We start from the raw sequence: 21,139 nt of genomic DNA on the forward strand, positions 1-21,139 counted from the left end.
ACCTTCATGTTCTGGGCACAAGAGGAGCGCGGCCCTGTAGCACGCACATAGGGATGGGGACTGCAAGACCCGGAGACGGGCTGCTCTCTCACAGGGCTTTGTCAAATAGGGAGGAAATGGGAGCCGGGCCACAGGCTGGAGCGCCTTCAGATAGGCTGGAATAGACAGTTGGGTAAAACCCGGCGCTGGACTCCAGGCGACATGACACCGCTAGCGTTGGCTGTGCAAAGCCCGGAATCTGGAGTCAGCGCAGGTGCTGGGACACAATGAAAAAGGCGCAAGGGCCGGCGCTGGATCACGGAGAATGAACCCGTCTTCTCCTATAGGCTTATAAACAAGGTGAGGTAAAGCCGGGCAGTAAGACCTGGACATGGATGAAAGACCCGGAGTTACCCAATTGTCACCAATGGACTGACAGGCAAGGCGAGAGCGGGTAGTAAGACCCGGGGTGGAGCACGGGAACACCTAGAGAGAGCGAGAGGTGAGTCACGTCACGCCGTAAGGCGTCCGAAAACGTGGCTACGTCACGAGGCGTGTGCTGGGGACTGAGACTCGGCTCATTGTGTTGTCAAGTAGTGTGCGGGTCACACGGGGCTGTGTTTGCGGGGCAGGCGAGTGCCCTGCTCCCACGCTGTTGTACAGTACTGAGATTAAGCCCCATCCCCCCCGCTCAGCCCTGCTTGTCCTCCCTCAGTGACGTTCACCCTGCATCTCCTGCCCTGGCACAATAATGAGGCCACCCTGTGCCACCCTGTGGCAGCGGCAATCGCACACTGGCATGTGAGCGCTGCCGCCATACTTGTGCAGCCCACCGAGCTCCAGGCGCAACGTCCTGTGTGACTCCAAGAGCGGGCACAAAGAAAGACCTCGGAATGAAGGGCTTGGGGGAGGGGCCCTATCTTCCCCGGATCCTCATTCTTAATCACTGACTGGTCGGGCAGGACCACAATGCACCGGGGCTGATGGGGGCTGTCCGCAAAACCCTGAGCGGAGTAGCTAGAGGAGTGTGCAGGGGCGGTTTTGTGAGTCTCTAGACAAAGGAGGGAGGAGGCAACAACTGCAGGCAGAGAGCAGGGAGCCGCCACACTAGTGGACAGGACACACATGAGTCTGCTCACATGTCTCTGCTTACACATGTACCGTCCTCTATGTACACAGTGTTGAAGTGTCTCACAGTACAAAACACACGTGTGTGTATGCCACAGAGACCTGGCCTGCCAATGACAGACGCTATTCTGCGTAAACAAAGGAACACAGAGCGCTGCGATATCAATAACACTATACAAAACAGACATTTTTCAACATAGAGAAAGATATCATGTAAATAGTAAGCGGCATACATCAAAGTGGTGGACATAAGGCATCTGCCGTGTGCTGGCTAAAATATAAATATATATATATATATATATATATATATATATATATATATATATATATAGGGCCTCCCTGTTTCTATCATGGTTATGCTGTAGTTTAAGAATATTGCAGACTATTTTTTGTGGACCTGCTAGTAAAGGACCATATAAAGGGCAATCCTGGGGTACGTATGTTACTCAGGCACACATATATGATGCTTGTTTATGCAGTTGTGTAGTGTCATTGGGGATATCTTTGTTCTTACTGATTTTTTCTTTGTGCTTGATGGCAATTGGAAAATTATTGTGAGCTGAAGTGGTCAGTTAAAGGACAGGTTTGAGTAGTTATTGTTCACAGCCTAGAAGATACAGAGAAACGGTCTGGTCCATTTATAATCTGTGTGATCCTACCATCGTTCAGCCAACTTTAAACTGTGATTGGAGTTTGTGTAGCTATGAATGCGCTCCAGCTGTCATCTCCCCAGTAGATCCTATAGCGTAGGGCCAGCTTTAGACTTCAATATATATTTTCAATTTACATATCAATAAAATAGACTGACACTGGTCTACATTCGTAACAATCCACAATATGGGAACAGCAGAGATTTAAAAAAAAGAAAGAAAAGGAGGGCCTTATCCTTTATTTATAGGGCGCCATAAGGGTTCCACAGCGCCTAATTACAGACCTCATAAAAACAGGCAAGCAGCAACTTACAGTTGAAGACAAAAGGGCCTAATTCAGCATGGAACACTGCTCCGACAGCAATTGCATGCTAAAACCCACTGCAATGTGCAAATGCACAGAAGCCACACACACGACAACATCTCATATGTGCAAATGCATCTGCCTTATTGGCAGGCAGAGGCGGGAGGGGACGATGCAGTCCGGACAACGCAGGCGTGTCTGGACAGTTTCTGGGGCAGGCCATGGCGGCTGAGTGACATCACACGCAGCTGCTGCAACCCAAAGTATGGCAGCCCGCCGTCTGCCTTAGCAGCTAGGCTGCGTAGGCATGGGGCAACCCTAAACATGTGAGAGCATCGCCATCGTGTGATGCACTCGCGTGTTTGCGGGGGAGGGGACAGGACACGGCATGCAGGGCGGACTTGCCCTGTGCTGGGCATCACCATGCATGTCAGAGTAATGGGTTGTAGGTGTGTGATTTTTCGTACATCTACAACCTATGCGGAATTAGGCCCAATATAGAACAAGTACAGGGTACATAGCTACCTCAGCAAGGGGCACTGAAATAAGTATCAGGGTGGGAGAAAACCGCAGGATTTGGTGCTGTTGAAGATGTTTTAAGTAAGAAAAGGATATACACATGAGGGAAGAGGGCTTACATTCTAAAGGGGAGGGGCAGACAGAAAGGGGCGACACAGATGCGGTAGACCGCATGGAACAGAGGGTTAGGATGAGATTTGGCTGGGTTTGGTGAAGAAGTGGGTCTTGAGAGCCCATTTGAAGTTTTGTAGAGAGCCTGAGGGGGAGAGGTAGAGAATTCCAGAGAAAGGGAGCAGCACGTGAAAAATCTCAGAGGTAGGAGGAAGATATCAGTAGCCAGGAGAGTCGGCGTGCATTAGCAGAGCAAAGAGGATGGGTGGGAGTGTAAAGGGAGATGAGACTAGAGATGTAAATGTAAGAGGAGTGGGTGAGGGCTTTAGTAAGTGCGTGTGAGAAGCTTGAACTGGATTCTGAATTGGAAGGGGAGCCAGTGAAGGGCTTGTAAAAGAGGGGATGTGGACGTAATGTGTTTATTGAGGAAGATGAGCCAGACTGCATCATTGAGGATAGAGTAGAGAGAGGCATTTGTCAGGGATGCCAGTCAGGAGGAAATAACAGTAGTCTAGTCTGGAGATCACCAGTGAGTGGATAAGGATCTTAGTAGCATGGGTGAGAAAGGATTTGTTACTAAAAATATTTTTGAGATGAAACGGCAGGTTTGTGAGAGGTGCTGAATGTGTGGTTTGAAGGAGAGGGAGGAGTCAATGATTACTCCAAGACAGCGCACTTGGGGGCTAGAGGAAATAGTTCTGCCAACAATAGATGAAATTGTGGGAGGTGAGGTTGTGAAGATGATCAGTCTTAGACACGTTAAGTTTAAGAAAGCGCTGGGACATCTAAGAAGAGATAACAGAGTTACGGAGATACGAGATGAGAGCAGGGGAAAAGTCCGGAGAGAAACGGTAGATTTGAGTATCATCAGCATAGAGATGATATTGGAAGTCACAAGAACTAATGAGTTCAACTAAATGTGACGTATAGAGAGAGAAAAAGAGAAGACCAAGAACAAATTCTTGGGGGACACCTACAGTTAGTGGAAGTGAGGGTGGAGGTGGAGTCATGAGAGGAGACGGAGAAGAACAGTCAGACAGCCAAGAGAAGGCAGCATCACGCAGACCAATGGAGTGAAGGATTTGCAGTAGGAGAGGATGGTCCACAGTGTTAAAAGCAGCAGAGAGGTCAAGAAAAATAAGCAGAGAGAAGTGGCCCTTAGATTTAGCAGCATGGAGGTTATTGCAGACTTTTGTGAGGGCAGTTTCAGTGGAGTGGAGAGGATGGAAGCCAGACTGGAATGGATCAAGCAGTGAGTGTGAGGAAAGAAAGGCAGTAAGGCGGTTGTAGACAATACGCTCAAGAAGTTTGGAGACAAAAGGGTGGAGAGAGATTGGTCAGTAGTTGGAGAGAGTGTTTGGATCAAGGGTAGGTTTTGTAAGAATAAGGCAGATGAGTGCATGCTTGTAGGCAGAGGAGACAGTGGTGGTCATTCCGAGTTGATCGCTCGTTATTTTTTTTCGCAATGGAGCGATTAGTCGCTAATGCGCATGCGCAATGTCCGCAGTGCGACTGCGCCAAGTAAATTTGCTATGCAGTTAGGTATTTTACTCACGGCATTACGAGGTTTTTTCTTCGTTCTGGTGATCGTAATGTGATTGACAGGAAGTGGGTGTTTCTGGGCGGAAACTGGCCGTTTTATGGGTGTGTGTGAAAAAACGCTGCCGTTTCTGGGAAAAACGCGGGAGTGTCTGAAGAAACGGGGGAGTGTCTGGGCGAACGCTGGGAGTGTTTGTGACGTCAAACCAGGAACGAAACTGACTGAACTGGTCGCAGTTGCCGAGTAAGTCTGGAGCTACTCAGAAACTGCTAAGAAGTGTCTATTCGCAATTCTGCTAATCTTTCGTTCGCAATTTTACTATGCTAAGATTCACTCCCAGTAGGCGGCGGCTTAGCGTGTGCAAAGCTGCTAAAAGCAGCTTGCGAGCGAACAACTCGGAATGAGGGCCAGTATCTGATGAGAGAGTGATACTGAGAAGGTGGGCAAGATGGGAAGGAACATGCAGGAGAGAGGTAGTGGAGAAGGCGGGAGGGGGTAGGATTAAGTGGGGGGGGACAGATGAGGGACATTAATTCCTTACCAGATACACGATATATGGCATGCATATAATCCTCTAGCTTCTCTTCTTGGTATTTCAGCGAGTCTGTTCTTCCCAGATATGTGTTGGGAGCTTAGATGGCTTCCCATGCTCCTAAAAGTGGCTGGTGTATAGTTAAGTACAGCTTTGTGGCCTTTTTTATGGAGGCAATGCAGAGCCTGTTTTATAAATAAAACTGTAGAGAGACGAATGAACTTTCAAAATTGGTTTGGGATATACTTGCTTCATTCAACACTGGGCTGTAAAAGTGCTGCAAGTTTCTTTCTGCATCTTTGTCCCAATTTTATCTGTGAAATGCAGATTTATAAATACGGTTCAGAGTGTAATTTTTATGTAATAGTGATACAAATACAGAGCTTGAGTATGTCATTGCTGGTTATCAGCTTTTTATGCTGTGACTCTATATTCACATAATATCTCACCAGTCGAACTCTACCCATGTACTGGGGATGATTGAGGGCCTATTTCAGACCAGTGAACGCAGGCTGAAGCTATGTGCGCACATCTCACTTGTGCGATCGCCTCTGCCTGATTGATAGGCAGAGGCGATCACGGGGTATCGCGGCTGTGTTTTTGGGGTACAGTCCGGACAATGCAGGCGTGTCCGTGCCACATGCGGGGCGGTGACATCACGCAGCCGCTGCAGCCCAAAACACGTCGGGTAGCCGCCTGCCTTCCCAGCTAGGCTGCGTAGGCAGTGAGCTACTCGACAGGTGCGAAAGCATCGCCACTGTGCGATGATTTCACATGTCTCCGGGGGAAATAGGACCCGGAATGCGGGGCGGACTAGTCCAGTGCTGGGCATCCCCCCATCATGTCAAAGATTTTGATCGTAGATGTGCATTTTTTCGCACATCTACGATCAGGTCTGAATTAGGCCCTGAGTTGGGAGCAAAGCAACAAAAGCAAACTGCACCTTGGCAAACCCGTTCTGCACTGCAGCTGGGGCAGATGTAACGTGGCCGGTGAGATGTAGATTTTGAAGGGGCATGTCCAAACTCAAGTCTAAATAGCAGTGTAAAAATAAAGCTGCATTTATGGGCTACAAGCAAAAGCCGCCAGTATGTACCCTGCATACAGAAATAATAAATTTATTTGTCCTCCGTGCATTGCAGGTTGGGTTGTTCCAGATGAAGAGTTACTTTTTTTAACCTTTGCTCCCAACTCAGAGTGAGTCCCGTTATCTCTAATCATTGGTTAGATACATTCTATAGCTAAATAATATAATTTGTTAGAAAGTCTTAAATTGGGTACACACTTTCATGATCCTTGGCTGATCGGTTAAAGACTCCCGATCAGCCTAGTGTACCCAGTGTTACTCCTGTGATGCCACGGCTAGGGCTGTTTGTGAATCCGGACTAGGTTGAGCTGCTGGGTTTTGGTTTGGGACCTTAGGACGGAATTGGACTGGCGTAATATAGGATCTACTTATTCGTAGACATGGCAGTTTTCACAAAGTTAAAACATCTGACTGGATGTCGTATCAGGTGAATTGAGTTGGTGATGTGCTACCAGCTATATAGGAAACTGGAACATTGGGATGATGAGTTACCAGTGCAATAGAATAGCTGGGAAGTTCTTAACACTGAGGGGGTCATTTAGACCCGATCGCACGCTGCCTTTTTTCGCAACCGTGCGATCGGGTCTGAACAGCGCAAGTGCGTGGGCCGCAATGCGCAGGCGCGTTGGTCGCCGACGAAGGCTGTCGCCACGGAGTGACGGAACTACTGAAAAAAGCGTTCGCAGCGGCGAACGCAAGAAGATTGACAGGAAGAGGCCGTCCGGGGGTGTCAACTCACCGTTTTGAGGGAGTGTCCAGGAAAATGCAGGCGTGCCCGGCCATTTCCTGGGAGGGATCCTGACATCAGCTTCTTCCAGGATCATCGCAGCGGCTGAGCAAGTCCTGGGCTGTGCAGAAACTGCACAGCCAATCGCACCCCTGCACAGCGATTACCCCCTCTCCTATAGGCGGCAGTTACCTGGTCGCAGCAGTGCAAAAAATAGCCTGCGTGCGACCAGGTCTGAATTAGGCCCTGAGTGTTCACAATCACTGGGATGAGATTAACAAGTGAATCTGGAAATGCTGCATTGGATTTGCAGGAGCAGATTTACAGGAATGATTTGATAGGCTGTACCAGCAAATTGGGTAATGCTGCAATGGATTGCAGGAGCAGCTCTTCAGGAACGCTGTGATAGGCTGTACGAGCAAATTGAAAATGCTGCAATTATGAACTGAGCAGTCCTTCAGGATCAATGGGATTGGCTGTACCAGTAAATCTGGGTATGCTGTGATGATGAACTGAGCAGCCCTTCAGGATCACTTGGATTGGCTGTACCGATGAATCTGGATATGCTGCAATGATGAACTGAGCAGCCCTTCAGGATCACTGGGATTGGCTGTACTGGTAAATCTGGATATGCCTCAATGATGAACTGAGCAGCCCTTCAGGATCACTAGGATTGACTGTACCAGTGAATCTGGATATGCTGCAATGCTGAGCAGCTGAACTGGATAGCTCAGGAGGCCATGGAATGCTAGAGATGGCAACTGCACTAGTCTTGAATTCAACAGGAAAGTCTGACACTCACAACAGGTTGATAGGGATTCAGGATTTGTACCCCTGGCTTGCTGCTGATTGGTGGTGATGATCACATGACTGTGAAATGGTTCCTGATTGGACTCTGGGCAGTCAGCTGATCAGATCTGTCATGGCTCCATCCATTAATAGTTTTGGAGGGAACTGCCAGTGTGGAGTGGGCAGTGGAGACTGACAATGGCTACCAGGCCTAGGAGCGTCGATAATGGAGACACAGCGTAGCAGCAGACAGCGCAGGATGCCAGACGGACCAGTGCATGACGGACTGCGCCTCAGAGTGCGACGCAGGTAAGAGAGGGCGTGGCTGGGAAGCACTGAATACCTCCGTTTTGCCTTTTGTGACATGTGAGAGAGACGACAGTAGCAGCAGCAGCAGAGTAAAGGTAAGACTGTCTCTTCTGGCTCCTCTATGGGATCGGGAGGTCAGCTGTGCAGCGCATAAGATGCAACCTCCTAATCCCGACTGTTGTATGAGCGTTATAAGCCATTTATCGGCTAACACTCCTGCATCAGTACTACATACACACCTGTACAATTGCCAGGCATTTAATCGATATCAGAAGAACGGGACAACGATTGTATATGTGTGTACCCAGCTATAGGGCCAAATACTTGGGATGGGGTTGCAGCTTTATCAGTTTCTGGGAATAGAAAACTGCAATAAATATATTAAAAATAAATATATCTGAGTTAAATAAATGTATATTGAAGTAAATTTAATAGAAATTTTTTATATAATGTAATCAACAGACAGTGGATAAAAAGAAAACAATATAGATTTGCTGTCAATTAGAAGATAAATATATTCACTCTCTTGCGGTTTACAATTAAACTTCCATAACTTCAAGGAGGTGTTATCTGCAGTTTTTAATATTTATATATGAATTCTATAAGGTTTTTTACTGCACAGAAAAATCTGGTTGTGGTATCATAATAAATGTCTTACCATGTAGATGTGCCAATCGAAGAGAAAATGAGATTGGCTCAATGGTAAAACTAATACAGGCCACACACTAATCCTAACCCTAACCCAAATGCCGGCGCTTGGTATCCTGGCAGTCAGGAGACCGACGCCGGGATACCGAAGTTTGGAATACCAACAGGTGTGAGTTGGGGCTGTTTTTCCCTCTCCCCTTACTCCCTAACCTTCACTTCTTACAGCCTAACACCTGTCCTCCCCCTGTAGTGCCTAACCCTAACCTCCCCTCAGTGGCACCTAAACCTAACCCTCCCTCCCCCGTAACCTAGAACCTCCCTGTGTGTGCCTAACCCCTCTCCCTGCAGCCTAACCCTGTCCTCCCCCTCCCGCAGCCTAACCCTAACCTCCCCTCAGTGGCACCTAAACCTAACCCTCCCACCCCCGTAACCTAGAACCTCCCTGTGTGTGCCTAACACGTCTCCCTGCAGCCTAACCCTGTCCTATCCCTCCCGCAGCCTAACCCTAACCTCCCCTCAGTGGCACCTAAACCTAACCCTCCCACCCCCGTAACCTAGAACCTCCCTGTGTGTGCCTAACCCCTCTCCCTGCAGCCTAACCCTGTCCTCCCCCTCCCGCAGCCTAACCCTAACCTCCCTGGGGGTGCCTAAACTAAACACACACACACACCCGGCCTTAAATCTAACTGTGTTGGTATACTTAGTATGGTCGGGATTCTGACAAACGGAATTCCAACGTCGTTCTCCTGAAATATTTTGGAATTCCGGCGCAGGCTAGGCATTGTGACTGATGTTGCGATTCTGGCATCGGAATTCTGACAGCCGGAATCCCGACTGCCTGTAAATTAACCGCATCCCACTAGATGACTTGCAAATTATGCAGTTATGCAATGAGGTCGGCAATTTCCCTTGAACTCCCAGACAAATTATATCGTGCTTACACACTGTGCAGTCTATCAAAATATATAGGGGGTAATTCAGATCTAATCGTAGATGTGCTAAATTGACGCCACGGCGGCGATGCTTTTGCACTCGCTGAGTAGCTCTCTGCCTGCACAGCCTAGCATGCACACTCCACAGTGATCCAGTCTGAATTAACCCCATAGTCAGTGGCCACATCCAGGAGTATTATTATTATTATTATTATAATCCTTTATTTATATGGTGCCACATGGGATGTGCAGTGCCCAATTACACAGACAAATCAGGAAAACAAGAAAACAGTGACTTACAGTTGAAGACAATATAGGACAAGTACAGGGTATATAAACATAGCTACATCAGTAGACAACACTGAAATAAATATCAGGGCAGCAGAAAACTGGGGGATTTAGTGCCGTCGAAGGGAGTATTGAAAAGAAGATAGGTTAAGTCAGAGATGGAAAAGCACATGAGTGAAAATGAGTATGCTGTCATTAACGAAATTGCCAGATCTTACTGCATGTAGGGAGGACACGACATACAGGGGCGTACGGAGGGTGGTTCCGGTGAAGCGCAAGCTCCAGGTGCCGGAAACATCAGAGGGCATCTGACAGCACTGCGGGCAGGCCCGGCGCTACCCACTAAGCAGAGTCTGCAAAGTAGGGAGGCGTTCTCCCTGCTTTGCTACTCTGCTGCTTTTGCTGCCATCTGCCGCTACGCCTGTCACACTGCATGACAAGCAGCGTCGCCGGCAGCACAGGGATGGGAGGGGGAATTAGATGTATGACTCACTGTGGGAGAGAGCAGCAGCGGGGGAAGTCCCTGCATCTCACTCCGAGCCTCAGTCTCCTCCTCACTGATCTCAGCAATGGGGGTCAGAAGATCATGTGCCGAGCTGTGATTAGAGGAGCTCGGCATATGCTGATTAGAAGAGCCCCTGATTGGAGGAGCTGTCACATGCTCCTCTGACTCCTGGAACACTGAGGATCTCACAGCATGGCCCGTTTGTGAGTATTAAGCCTGCCTCCTCTGTCTCCACAGTAACTTATCCTGTCTCCATAGCGCCTGCCTAACTCTGCCACCTCTCTATGCAGCCTGCCTCTCTCTCACGCCTACTGTACATGCTTCATTCTTTCTATGTAAAGTCTGTGCACAGTATCTGCCCCCCCCCCCCACTGCCCATCATCTGCCCCCTCTCTCCCCAACATCTGCTCCCCTTGCTCTCTTTACCTAGAATCTGATCCCCCTTCTCTCTCTGGTCAGCATCTACCCCCACCCCCCCATCCTCCCCTCCTATCTCTTTCTGGCCAGCATAAGTACCCCCTCTCTCTGTCCAGCATCTGTCCCCCCCCCCCCCCCCTCCTTTCTTTCTCTGGCCAGCATCTGTCACCCCCTCCTTTTTCTCTCTGGCCAGCATCTGTGTCCCCCCCTTTCTCTCTCTGGCCTGCATCTGTCCCCCCTCTTTTCTCTCTCTGGCCAGCATCTGTCCCCCCTCCTTTCTCTCTCTGGCTAGCATCTGTCCCCCCCTCTCTCTGCCCAGCATCATACCTCCCAACTTTCTATTCCCTCAAGGAGGGACTTCCCGCGCGGAGCTAAAAAGGGGCGTGGTCTGCTGAAAAGGGGGCGTGACCTCACACAGTTGACACACTTGCACGCCATGCCCCCAATTTTCGTCACAGTGGGGGCATAGCCAGCGCTCTGTGAGCTGCTGGACATGCCCCCAGTCCCTCTGCCTCAGTGGAATAGACGCTGTGCGCATGCGCACAGCGTCTATTCACCACTGCTCTGCTCTGGACTGAGCAGCGAGTGATAGGGAGCCTCCCAACTGTTCCCCCCCCCCCCTCCCCCACCGCGGGACACTGCGGCCCGCGGGAGGGACTGCGGAACAGACCCAAAAAATCGTGACTGTCCCGCAAAAATCAGGACAGTTGGGAGGTATGCAGCATATACCAGCAGGCGGGATGACGTTGTCGGTATACTGACAGCCGGTATCCCATCTGCTGGTATATCATACAGCACCTCACCAAACACCCAGCGTACTACTTTCATACGTATTGCACTGCTGCCATAAACCAGTATAGGTGATTTTTATTTTTCCTGTAGGGGACATTGGGCCTAATTCTGAGTTGATCGCAGCAGGAACTTTGTTAGCAGTTGGGCAAAACCATGGTGGTCATTCCGAGTTGTTCGCTCGCAAGCTGCTTTTAGCAGCTTTGCACACGCTAAGCCGCCGCCTACTGGGAGTGAATCTTAGCATAGTAAAATTGCGAACGAAAGATTAGCAGAATTGCGAATAGACACTTCTTAGCAGTTTCTGAGTAGCTCCAGACTTACTCGGCAACTGCGATCAGTTCAGTCAGTTTCGTTCCTGGTTTGACGTCACAAACACTCCCAGCGTTCGCCCAGACACTCCCCCGTTTCTTCAGACACTCCCGCGTTTTTCCCAGAAACGGCAGCGTTTTTTCACACACACCCATAAAACGGCCAGTTTCCGCCCAGAAACACCCACTTCCTGTCAATCACATTACGATCACCAGAACGAAGAAAAAAACTCGTAATGCCGTGAGTAAAATACCTAACTGCATAGCAAATTTACTTGGCGCAGTCGCAGTGCGAACATTGCGCATGCGCAATTAGCGGAAAATCGCTGCGATGCGAAGAAAATTACCGAGCGAACAACTCGGAATGAGGGCCCATGTGCACTGCAGGGGAGGCAGATATAACATGTGCAGAGAGCGTTAGATTTGGGTGTGGTGTGTTCAATCTGCAATCTAAATTGTGCAGCCAGTATTTACCCTGCACAGAAACAAAATAACCCACCCAAATCTAACTCTCTCTGCACATGTTATATCTGCCCCACCTGCAGTGCACATGGTTTTGCCCAATTGCTAACAAACTTGATGCTGCGATCAACTCAGAATTACCCCCATTGTGTGAGTGCTTTTATTTGTATATAGGGAGGGGGGGGTGCCGCGATGTGAGCTTGCTCCGGGAGCCATGGCTCCACGCCACACCTCTGACGACATACAACTCGTGGGACCGTGCACTGTGCATCATTATCGTTCGCTGACACTGCACGATTTGTCGGAAGCGGGCAAATCATGCAAAATATCGTTTTCACGATCCGGGTGTCTAGTCGCCATTTTTTACCAGTTAGGTGTCTCCTGAGAGTGGCTCAGCGTGCCAGGCCCGGGTCATAACTATGTCTTGTTTTACACTTCATTTTTATGTTATCTGTAGTGCCGGCTCAGCGGCCTTCTTAGTGATTTCATTTAGCTGGGTATGGCTCTTCTCAGCCCGTCGCAGCCGTCACCGCCGCCCCTGCGATCTTGCCGCATGGAGTCTAAGTGAGGCGTCCTCTGTGAGCCGCGGCCGCCGCTGTCATCTCTGTGGCCGCTGTGCGTGTGAGCGTGGAGTCCTCTGTTGCCGCGGCCTCCACTGCCATTGTTGTTTGGCACATAGTTCTTTCCCCTTCAAAGCCCGGTCATGGGCGCAGCCATGTTGGAAACTCACATGTCATTCTTCCTACCAATCTGCAGCGCTGCTGGTGCCTGTGTCAAGCTGTCAGCCAATGTCTGTTCACCAGTGGGTATAAATATCCTGTCTCAACACTCAGGAAGTTGTTAGTGCTTCAATTGTCTTCCAGTCTACTGCTTCATTAGAGACTCTCCTGTGTCATACTCTGCAGTTCAGCCTGACTCCCCTGTGTCCATGCTCTGCGGTGCAGTCTGCTTCTCCTGTGTCATACTCTGCAGTTCAGCCTGACTCCCCTGTGTCCATGCTCTGCGGTGCAATCTGCTTCTCCTGTGTCATACTCTGCAGTTCAGCCTGACTCTCCTGTGTCCATGCTCTGCGGTGCAGTCTGCTTCTCCTGTGGTAACTCCCTGCAGTGCAGCCAGCCTCTTCAGTGTTAACTCTCTGTGGTGCAGTCTGCCTCTCCTGTGATAACTCTCTGCAGTGCAGTCTGCCTTTCCTGTGATAACTCTCTGCGGTGCAGTCTGCCTTCCCTGTGATAACTCTCTGCAGTGTAGCCTGCCTCTCCTATTGCACCCTGTGTCGGCAGAGCATACTGTTTGGCTAACAGTAGCTATTCTCCAGCGGAACTCTGTTCACATGGTTCTCAGTGTCCCACATTATAGCTAAGAGCTATTCCTACGATCTCTAGCATCATTCTTACATTTCTTCAACGTTCTCAAGCATCACTAAAGACCAACAATTACTCTTTCAAGTTCTGGTCTCAAACCAGTTGAAGTCCAAAGACTCTCTCACGTTTATTGGCCCTCATTCCGAGTTGTTCGCTCGCAAGCTGCTTTTAGCAGCATTGCACACGCTAAGCCGCCGCCTACTGGGAGTGAACCTTAGCTTAGCAAAATTGCGAACGAAAGATTCTCTAAATTGCAAATATAAATTTCTTTGCAGTTTCTGAGTAGCTCGATACTTACTCTGCCACTGCGATCAGTTCAGTCAGTTTCGTTCCTGGTTTGACGTCACAAACACACCCAGTGTTCGGCCAGACACTCCCCTGTTTCTCCAGCCACTCCCGCGTTTTTCCCAGAAACGGCAGCGTTTTTTCACACACACCCATAAAACGGCCAGTTTCCGCCCAGAAACACCCACTTCCTGTCAATCACACTACGATCACCAGAACGAAGAAAAAACCTCGTAATGCCGTGAGTAAAATACCAAACTTCTTAGCAAATTTACTTGGCGCAGTCGCAGTGCGAACATTGCGCATGCGCAATTAGCGGAAAATCGCTGCGATGCGAAGAAAATTACCGAGCGAACAACTCGGAATGAGGGCCATTGTTCTGTTGTACCTTTGATGACTTTTTTATTATTTAATAAAACCCTTAAAGTCAACCTCAGTTGTCGTGGTCACGCCTTCGGGCATTGGTGCTACAGCTCCTGCACATGTCTAGGAGTCCCATCATACCTCCTAATTTCCAGTGTCCATTAGCCCCTACAACTGAGGCTTCCTGCTGCCAACACTAGCCCTCAGTTGTGACAGTAAGCACTGACCTAATGGAGCCGGTCGGAGATCAAGTCCAAGGGACTAGGCCAATTCAAGAACTGGCAGCCCGCCTTGAACATCAGGAGGCTGCACAAGGCCATGTCATCCGTTGTCTTCAGGACCTCTCCTCCCGGCTGGATGAAATTCAAGCAACCCTCCGTAGGTCAGGGGCGTCTAGCGTACCGACTGTAGCACCTACGGTGGTGTCCCCACCCGCCATACCTATTTCTGCTCCACGTCTCCACTTGCCGACACCTGCTAAATATGACGGATCCCCGAAAGCCTGCAGGGGTTTCTTAAACCAGTGTGAAATCCACTTTGAGTTGCAACCAGGCAGTTTTCCTACAGACCTCACTAAAGTTGCCTATAAAATCTCACTTCTCACTGGCTGCGCCCTCGACTGGGCATCACCTTTGTGGGAAAGATCAGATATGCTGTTGTCATCCTACTCTGACTTCATGGCAACATTTAGACGCATCTTTGATGAGCCAGGTCGAGTATCATCAGCCTCTTCTGAAATCCTTCGGCTACGTCAGGGGACACGAACTGTCGGCCAGTATTTAATTCAATTCCAGACTTTGGCGTCAGAAGTTTCCTGGCATGAGGAAGCCCCCTATGCAGTTTTCTGGCAAGGCCTGTCTGAACGTATTAAAGACGAGCTCGCTACTAGAGACGTGCCCTCGAAATTGAATGAGCCCACCAAGGAGAGAGTCGGCTAGAAGCAATGAAATCCTCTCCGTCTTCAAGTGACTGCAACCTCTCAGTTTCTCTTCAGGTGGCTCAACGTACCAAGAATCTTGTTGTCTTGTTGGATTCTGGAGCAGCCGGAAACTTTATAACTGAGAGGTTCGTAAAGCAGTGGTCTCTACCCACTGAGAAACTTTCGTCTTCTATATCTTTAACTGTCGTGGACGGCAGTAAGATTGCTGATGCGGTGATTACCTCCAAGACCCTACCTATCCGTCTGAATATAGGGGTTCTGCACACCGAACTGATTTCTTTCCTGGTAATCCCAAGGGCCACGCATCCTGTGGTTCTAGGCCTCCCATGGCTTCCCTTGCATAATCCTCAAATTGATTGGAGGACTACCCATATCCTGGCATGGGGTCCTTCTTGTTCTGAGTCATGTCTACGTAAAGTGCTTCTAGCTTGCAAATCTTCTTCCAAGTCTCCTGATGTCCCACCTACTCCATATCAGGATTTCACCGATGTATTCAGTAAGTCTGCAGCCGATATTCTTCCTCCCCATAGAGAATTGGACTGTCCTATTGATCTCATCCCAGGGAAAACTCCTTCTCTTGACGCACTTACCCATTGTCGTTGCCTGAGACCCACTCTATGGAAGAGTATATTAAGGAAAATCTGGCTAAAGGGTTTATCCGTCCTTCATCTTCTCCAGCTGGCGCAGGCTTCTTCTTCGTAAAGAAGAAAGATGGTGGCCTGCGGCCTTGTATTGACTACCGGGGGCTGAATGACATCACAGTGAAAAATCGGTACCCTCTGCCGCTTATCACCGAGTTGTTTGACTGCGTCAATGAGCCACCATATTTACGAAGCTAGATTTAAGGGGAGCTTATAATCTCATCCGAATCCGAAAGGGAGACGAATGGAAGACCGCTTTTAACACCCGTGACGGACATTACGAGTACCTTGTCATGCCCTTTGGACTCAGCAATGCTCCAGCGGTATTTCAACACTTCGTAAATGAAATCTTTAGGGACATTCTCTATTGACACGTTGTGGTTTATCTCGATGATATCCTTATCTTTGCGAATGATTTGGAGGAACATCGGTTCTGGGTGAAAGAAGTTTTGTCCCGTCTTCGTACCACTCATCTGTATTGCAAACTGGAAAAATGCGTTTTTGAACTTAAATCCATTCCATTCCTGGGGTATATTGTATCCGGTTCTGGCCTGGAGATGGATCCCGAGAAGCTTCAAGCTATCCAAGATTGTCCGATTCCTGTAACCCTCAAGGGCATTCAGAGATTTGTAGGTTTCGCCAACTATTACAGGAAATTTATTAGAGACTTCTCCACCGTCGCAGCACCTATTACTGCGCTTACAAAGAAAGGTGCTAACCCTGTGGTCAGAAGAAGCCGTTCAAGCCTTCCATCAGTTGAAACAGAGGTTCATCTCTGCTCCAGTATTAAAACAACCAGATACTAGCTCACCATTCACCTTAGAGGTGGATGCCTCTTCATTTGGAGTGGGCGCAGTACTGTCTCAAAGAGCCAATAATGGTCATCTACATCCCTGTGGGTTTTTCTCTCGGACGTTTTCCCCGGCCGAGTGTAACTATGCCATTAGTGACCAAGAGCTGTTGGCTATCAAACTTGCACTGGAGGAGTGGAGATATTTGTTAGAATGCGCTTCTTATACCATCACCATTCTGACGGATCACAAGAACCTTTTGTATTTAAAAAACACTCAGTGTCTTAACCCTCGTCAAGCCAGGTGGGCACTCTTTTTCTCCAGATTTGGAGATCTGGGTCACAGAATCGTAAGGCTGATGCCCTCTCCCGCTCTTGGGAGCAAGAAAATTAGTCTGAGTCTACTGACAAGCATTACATTATTGATCCAGTGGCGTTCTCCACAGTGAGGATGGACTCTATGCCTCCATCAGGGAAAAGTTTCTTAAAGCCGGCTCTCAGAAGGAAGCTCTTGCATTGGGCACATTCATCTCGCTTCGTCGGACACGCAGGCATTCAGAAGACCTTAGAATTTGTTTCCAGATCATACTAGTGGCCGACCTTGAAGTAGGACATTACTGAGTTTGTTGTATCATGTCCAATATGTGCTCAACACAAAGTGCCCCGCCAGTCACCCATGGGGCAACTGGATCCATTATCTGTACCTCATCATCCGTGGACTCACTTATCTATGGATTTCGTCACGGATCTTCCCATGTGTAATAAGTTTAACACCATCTGGGTGGTAGTTGACCGGTTCACCAAGATGGCTCATTTCATTCCTCTCACCGGTCTACCGTCAGCTTCCAGGTTGGCACAAGTCTTCATCCAAGAAATATTCAGATTACATGTGTCACGTCTAGCAAAGTTTGAGGATCCGGCAGCTGAGACTTGCCCGAGGAGGTAGATGGCTGTGGGTGAGCAAGATGAGGGGGTTGGATATAGTTCATTCGCATGGGACACGGAACAATGAAGAACGTAGGCGGGGTTGAAAGTCAAAGAATAGTATTTATTATATGCATGGCTGAAGTAGAGAACTGTGGCTGGAGCACGTTGGTTAAAGAACGTAGTTGCGGATAAAGCACTGCAGGTTGTGGCTTGAAAGACAAGGTTGTGAATAATGAGCTGCGGCACTGTGGATGGTGGTTTAAAGATGTGGCTGGAGGTAGGAACTGTGGACTGTGATTTGAAAGACGAGACTGTAGATGATGAACTGTGGAACTGTGGATGGTGTCACGATCCGGGTATCTGGACGCCATTTCTTACCCATCAGATGCCTCCTAAGGCTGGCTCAGCGCTCCAGGACCGGATCCCATCTGTTATCCTAATGTTCACATTCCTGCATCCTCTCCTGTCTCTCTGAGACGCTGTCACAGTAACGCCTTATTACATCTGGCATGGCGTCTCCCGCGGCCTCCGCCGCCGTCCCTGAGCTTCTGCATGCAGAGTGTCAGAGTGGCGATTACGTCAGCCGCGGCCTCCGCTGTGTCCGCGTGGTTGGATGTGCACTTGTCAGCCTGGCGTCTCCTGTCTCCAGTGGCCGGCGCCGCCATTACTGTTTTCATTACCACATGGATTACAAACCAAACTTCCCTCCAAGTGTCTGCATGGGCGCAGCCATCTTGGATTCTGTCAGCTGATAATTTCCTCCAATCTGTTGTCAGTATTGTTAATCTGCATAATTGCCTAGCCAATCCCTTCCTTGCTGCAGGTATAAATACACTGTGCCTGAGCAAGGAAGGCGTCAGTGCTTTGGTTGTCAAACCTAGTTCCTGTTTGTCTCTCTCCTGTGATTGTCTTCCAGGTTCCAGCTCCTGTCTCAAGACTTCCACCATAGAGACCCGCACCAGCATTCCACCTGCGGTGTAGCCTGACTCTCCAATCCATTGTGGATTCATCTGTTTCCAGCTACAACATTACCTGCTTCCAGCCCAGCTTCCAGCAGAGTACAGCTTCTCTTAAAGGGCCGGTGTCCTTTCTACACTTTACCACTCTCCACCGGTATTATTATTTCTCCGCTCTCAAGTTCTATATTTCAGTTCATATTTCATCGCTCCCAAGTTCATTTATTATTTAACTGGTTCCAGCCAGTATCTACTCCGTGCTAACAACAGTCTGGTTCCAGCCAGTATCCACAGCAGCCGTTTTATCTTCAGCAACCCAGCTTTTCCTGGAACACCAGCTGGTACAATCCTGGGTTATCTCCATTGCTACAGTCGGGCCTGGTAAGGACTTTCCATCTAGAAGATTATAAGAACTATCTCACACTACCAGTGCCCTGTGGCTCCTGCCATCCTGTAGTACCCAGGAACTGTATTTATTCTTTGCTGACTTTTACGTTTTCTTTTACTGCTGCTGTGTTGCGGAGTTGTCATAATAAACATCATTGACTTTTATCCAAGTTGTCGTGGTCACGCCTTCGGGCAGTTATTATTCATGTTACTTACATGTCCAGGGGTCTGATACAACCTCCCAGGTTCCGGTACATCTCAGCCCCTACAACTGAGGCTGCCTCCCGTCAGCTCAGGCCCTCAGTTGTGACAGTAAGCACTGACCTAATGAATCCAGCCGGAGACCAGGATCAAGCGGCCAGGCCGATGCAAGAACTGGCAGCCCGACTAGAACATCAGGAGGCTGCACAGGGCCACATCATCCGCTGTCTCCAGGATTTCTCTACTCGGCTGGATGGGATTCAGACAACTCTCCGTGGATCAGGCGCGTCTGGTGCGTCAACCACAGTGACTCCAGCTATAACCCCACCCACCTTACCCATTTCTGCTCCACGTCTTCATCTTCCAACGCCAGCAAAATTTGACGGATCTCCAAGATTCTGCAGGGGATTTCTCAACCAGTGTGAGATTCAGTTTGAGCTACAACCTGGCAATTTTCCCAGTGACCGTACAAAAATTGCCTACATTATTTCTCTTCTCAGTGACTCAGCCCTTGATTGGGCATCACCGTTATGGGAGAGGTCCGACACCCTGCTATCTTCCTACACTGCCTTCGTGTCAACATTCAGGCGCATCTTCGACGAGCCAGGTCGGGTAACCTCAGCTTCATCCGAGATTCTCCGTTTACGCCAGGGGTCACGTACTGTAGGACAATATCTGATACAGTTCCAGATCCTGGCATCCGAACTGGCATGGAACGACGAGGCCCTGTATGCTGCATTCTGGCATGGCTTATCTGAGCGTATTAAAGATGAGTTAGCTACCAGAGAGTTAGCTTCTAAGTTAGATGAGCTAATCTCACTTTGCACGAAAGTTGATTTACGTTTCAGAGAGAGAGCAACTGAGCGTGGAAGATCATCTGCTCCAAAATCTTCTGCTCCTCCTCCTCGTCAACTTACACCATCTAAAGATGAGCCCATGCAACTTGGCCGTTCCCGTTTAACTCCTGCTGAGCGCCGAAGACGTCTCTCCGAGTCTCTCTGTCTCTATTGTGCAGCTCCGTCTCACACCATTAATGCCTGTCCCAAACGTCCGGGAAACTCCAAATCCTAGCTTGCCAAGGAGAGGGCCGGCTAGGAGTAGTGATCTCCTCTCCATCTCCTCAAGATTGTAATCTCCCAGTCTCGCTTCAAGTTGCTCAACGTTATCGGAACGTCATTGCCCTCCTTGATTCCGGAGCAGCTGGGAACTTTATTACCGAAGCCTATGTTAAACGGTGGTCCCTACCCACCGAGAGACTTCCTTCGTCCATTTCTTTAACTGCCGTGGATGGCAGCAAAATTTTTGATGCAGTTATTTCTTTAAGGACTCTACCAGTTCGTCTGAGAGTGGGAGTTCTTCATTCCGAACTTATTTCTTTTTTAGTGATTCCAAGAGCCACACATCCTGTGGTCCTGGGCCTTCCATGGCTCCGTCTTCACAATCCTACAATTGATTGGACGACTACGCAAATCCTGGCATGGGGTTCCTCCTGTGCTGAGACATGTTTGTTTAAAGTATTGCCTGTCTGTTCTTCCTCCCCCAGGTCGTCTGATGTTCCACCTCCTCCATATCAAGATTTCACGGATGTGTTCAGTAAAGCTTCTGCTGATATCCTTCCTCCTCATAGAGAATGGGACTGCCCGATTGATCTCGTTCCAGGGAAGGTTCCACCTCGAGGCCGAACTTATCCGTTGTCTCTGCCTGAGACGCATTCTATGGAGGAATACATTAAAGAGAACCTAGCAAAGGGGTTCATTCGACCTTCTTCTTCCCCAGCCGGCGCAGGCTTCTTTTTTGTAAAAAAGAAAGATGGTGGTCTGCGGCCGTGCATCGACTACAGAGGTTTGAACGACATTACCATCAAGAACCGTTATCCTTTACCCCTGATTACTGAGCTCTTTGACAGAGTTAGCGGAGCTACCATCTTTACAAAGCTGGACTTGAGAGGTGCATACAATCTCATCCGGATCCGTGAGGGTGACGAGTGGAAGACCGCCTTTAACACCCGTGACGGACATTATGAGTACCTCGTCATGCCCTTCGGATTGAGCAATGCTCCAGCTGTCTTCCAGCATTTTGTCAATGAGATCTTCAGAGACATTCTATACCGTCATGTCGTGGTCTATCTAGACGATATCCTCATTTTTGCCAACGATTTAGAGGAACATCGTTTTTGGGTTAAAGAGGTTCTGTCCCGTCTCCGTGTCAATCATCTCTATTGCAAATTAGAGAAATGCGTCTTTGAAGTCAAGTCCATTCCG

Source organism: Pseudophryne corroboree, chromosome 2 (assembly GCF_028390025.1).
Source record: "Pseudophryne corroboree isolate aPseCor3 chromosome 2, aPseCor3.hap2, whole genome shotgun sequence".
Taxonomy (NCBI): Eukaryota; Metazoa; Chordata; class Amphibia; order Anura; family Myobatrachidae; genus Pseudophryne; species Pseudophryne corroboree.